A 4,172-nucleotide genomic window follows, 5' to 3' on the forward strand; every position below is an offset into this window, starting at 1 on the left:
CACGGTATTCTTATGCATGGCTCCACCTCACCTATTCCTGTTGCCTGCCTGGCTCCTCCAGGTGTTTGAGTTTAGACATCTGCTCTGATTACTCTCTGCAAGGCCCTGAATCATGATGATGATAAAATGCTGCTGCCGAAGATAACAATAGCAACAATTATTTTTTTTAATTTGTAATGTTTATTTATTTTTGATAGAGACAGAGCATGAGTGGGGGAGAGGCACGGAGAGAAGGAGACCCAGAATCCGAAGCAGGCTCCAGGCTCTGAGCTGTCAGCACAGAGCCTGATGCCGGGCTCAAACTCACAGACCACGAGATCACGATCTGAGTCGAAGTAGGACACTTAACCAACTGAGCCACCCACATGCCCCAATAGCAACAATTATTGATGGTCACTCTGAGCCAAGTAGCATGGCGAGGGCTGTCTTTCTGGTTCCTGGTGAGGCCTGGATGTGCTCCACACTTGGGTTCCAAGGAAACCTCCACCAGTTGGGAATCACAAATGCAAGCACTGGAAACTGATTCTGGTAGATTTATGCAGAAAAGGAAATCTGTGGAAAAGATACCGAAAAGCCTCTGCACCACTGGGAAGGCTAGAGAACCAGACCTGGCCACCACAGAGGCAGAAACACAGGCTTGTCTGGTGAGAACCCTGCTGCCCCCACCACAGAGTACCAGACCCTTCAGCTTGCCCATCTGACCCTGCTAAAACTCCACACCTGACACTAGTGACTGCCATGGGCCCTACCACCTGGGCTGCCCCAGAGACGGTTGCTTCTCTAGCCACCATCACTAGATTAGGCCTCTCCATTCTCCACTCTCCCTGGGTCTTTGTATCACTTGCTCCTCATTCAAAGTCTAATGCGTACCTCTGATTGCCTGAGCCTAGTTGCCCAAGCCCTAGTTGCAAGGGAGGTTGGGAAAGCAAATAGTTAGCACTTCCTCCACATTCTACATTGGGAAGTGAGTTCTACTTCCTACTAAGACTCATATGATGGCGAATTCTCCAGGCACAAGTATGGGTTTCTGAGTCTGGACAGTCAAGAGGGGCAACTATAAATGAAAACTTTTAAACTAGATAGCTCAAGTCAGGGTTGCATTAGGAAAGAGATGGCACACTCAACTGAAATAAGGAGAATAAAGAATTTATAAAGGCTCAAGAAGGGTCAAGGAAAACAAGTGAGGGATGGGGAAGCACCCAGAGATTGCAACAGTTGGGGGGCATTAAGACTCCAGGCCTGAAGGGGCAAGGAGTGGGGATACTTACAGGAATGTGAAAACAGCTGAAGTTGTAGAAGGGGTCTCCTAGAATGGCTCCAGTCCATGGCCCCAGTGCAAAGGGACCTTGGGGGAAGAAATACCCTCATTTCTCTTTCCTTCCTATCCTCTAGTCTCCTGCAGGCACCTGACATTGGGCAAACCCAACAGGAAGCCAAAGAGTAAAGGCTCCTGTTGACATAATCCATAGAGGTGAGCCTCTGTGGCACAGCCCCCAGGAAGAGGAAGGTGAAGGGTAGATCTGGAAAGCTAAAAATGGACAACAACTGTGGTGTGATCTCAGTCCCATCATTTAACTGGTTTCTCCACTGTAAATTGAGGGCCCTCACATTTTATGGTTCATTCAGGCCTTACTGCTAACCACTTCTCCTGTAATCTCCTCCTTTCTGGCTGCCCTGTGTGTCCCCATGTCAACCTCCATATAAAGGTCAATGCCTTTGTTTCCAAAAAGCAGTTGTCTCTATGCGTTCACAAGGATTCTCCTTTGCTGCAGGTGGAAAGAGTTCTCCATCCAGCTCTCCAAATTCTGATTTGGTGATGCCCCCGGAATTCTACCATAACAGCAACTTGCCTTTTCAAGGTATAAAACATCTGCCCAGATCTCAAGGGCTGCCCTGTTGGGGCTAGTTCTTTATTCTTTGGTGCCTCATTCATTCTCTTTTTCCTCTCACAGCTTGATCCTCCAGCCAAATTCCCATCCTGGCTTCCTCATTCCCCTCTGAGTGATCATTGCTCCATGACCCAGACCTTAGCCTCTCCCTCTCCTCCTACTGCAAAGAACGACGTCACATCTCTACCTTAACAGCAATTTGATGACTCCATTGTCAGCATGGTTTGAAATTATTCTCGCCCAGATTTCTGATGGAACAAAACAAAGTTTCTCTTCATTCCTTAAGTTTTCAGTGGGTGACCTAGATGAAGGAGCAATGAAACCATGAAGACTGTGCTCAAAGGACCTTCAAATAAAATCTATGCATAGCTTATGAAACACATTCAATAAGCGATTACAAATGTTTAACGGATACATATATAACAAGTGACAACTGTTGTAACTAAACCAAATGAGAATTTGTCCACCTGATGCGCAGTAAGCCAATAAAAACTGACACTGAGCTTTTGCCATGAACACAGATAGGCAATCAGCTGATGTGGCACCACCCAGGAGAACAGGGAGCTAATGCTCAAAAGTTCTGAACCCTCTGATGGCTTGCAAGTGAGGGTTTTCAAGGACAAACTTTGGGGCAAGGGTCTCCTGAAAAGGTAGATGCTGTTGATTGGAGGCCCATAAGGCCATATAAGCTGGTATTACTTAATAATTTCTGGTGCTGCTTTGCCTCGTGCCCCAGAAGTCTATTCCATCTCAAAAGACTTGGAATCTGAGAAAATCTTTGTTCTGTATGTTAGAGATTTCATTAGTGCTGATTAACTACTTGTCCTACAGCTTCCTGTGAAAGATGAGCAAGCATTCCCATCCATTGAGCGTAGACCTATTAATTCCCTGGCCAGTCCTGCCGTGTCTGGGGGTGATGTGACCTCCAGTGTTCATTCTTCCATCTGAACTGACAAGATAGACACCAGCTTCATTTTATCACAAAAATTAGCATTACAAGAGTACCTGGCTGGCTCAGTCCCTAGAGCATTGACTCCTGATCTTGGGGGGCAGGTTGTGAATTCAAGCTCCACATTGGGCATAGAGCTTACTTAATAATAACGGGGAAAAAAAGAGAATTCTTAGGAAGATGTGGTAGTGTTGTGAACTCTGATATTCCACACAGGGACACCCCTGCTCTTAGGAATGAAGGATTTAATCCACTAGATGTTCGGCTCGAAGTGCTGTCAGCAGATGACCTCTAGTTGTAAGCCTTCTTTGGGAATTTCCTTACCTGCTGTCTTTTTGATCAATACAACGATTGATCAACTTGGGAGTATAGGGGCCTGGTCCTCTTGCCCCAACTCAGAACAACTTTGAAGAGTTTCCCATGAGGTCAGTTGAAGCCTTTGTTCTGACATTGGTAGCTCAGGCTTCTCCCTCTGCTCTATCCTGTTCCTTCCTCTCTCTTCCACAAGTGTCCATCCCAAGAGCAATCCCTAAATAACTTCCTGCATGCTAATCTTGATCTCAGAGTCTGTTTTCCAGAGAACCCAACCTGCCCCCACCCCCATCCAGGCCCATTGGAATGTGACCTTGCAGCTTCTCCAAACAAGACTTTCTGTTTCTCCACTCCTTGGATCTCCACAAGACTGGCCTTGTGGCTTGCTTTAGTCAACAGAATGAGGCAGAGGTAATATTGTAGCAGTTCTGAGCCTGAGCCTCTACAGGTCTTGCATGTTTTTATTCTCACTCTTGGAGCCCTACCACTACCATGAAAACAAGCCCAAGCTAGACTGCTGGAGTATGAAAAACAAGTGGCCAAGTCAGTGCTGTTCCCCAGCTGACAGTCAACCACCCCCAGAAGCAGAGCCACCACCTGACCACAATGTATGAATGAACATAGCCAAATCCAAAATACTACCTAGCTGAGCCCACCCCAAATTGCTAAGCAGAGAATCATGACCTAAGAAATAGTGTTGTTTTAAGTCAGTTAAGTTTGGAGCAGTTTGTTATGTAGCAATTCCTAAATGATACAAGAGAGAACTGTGTTTGAGAAACCACCTGTGATATTGTGATTTGTCATAGAAGCAATATATATTTAATCTTTATCCCCTTTTCTGACTCACAGCTCCCCAACAGCTTTGGAATTTCCTAAGTATTCAGAGTGATAAAGTGTTCTTTGTTATGTTAACGAAGTGACGTTAGGAAAGCAACTAAGGATGGGGGCTGGTTGCCCGCGCAGCCAACCACGTGATTAGAGGGTTAGAACTTTCAGTCCCACCCCCTGACCTCCTGACAGGG

The 4,172-nt window shown here is 46.2% G+C and overlaps 1 long non-coding RNA gene across 1 annotated transcript; it reads left to right on the top strand.

Moving 5' to 3' along the window:
* Window positions 1-344: 344 nt before the first annotated feature.
* LOC122496355 lies at window positions 345-2,099 on the top strand. The gene is made up of 2 exons (XR_006300780.1): window positions 345-1,859; window positions 1,953-2,099. It is a non-coding gene; the product is annotated as an uncharacterized LOC122496355 (long non-coding RNA).
* The last annotated feature ends 2,073 nt before the right edge of the window (window positions 2,100-4,172 follow it).

This window comes from Prionailurus bengalensis, chromosome A3 (assembly GCF_016509475.1).
Source record: "Prionailurus bengalensis isolate Pbe53 chromosome A3, Fcat_Pben_1.1_paternal_pri, whole genome shotgun sequence".
Taxonomy (NCBI): domain Eukaryota; kingdom Metazoa; phylum Chordata; class Mammalia; order Carnivora; family Felidae; genus Prionailurus; species Prionailurus bengalensis.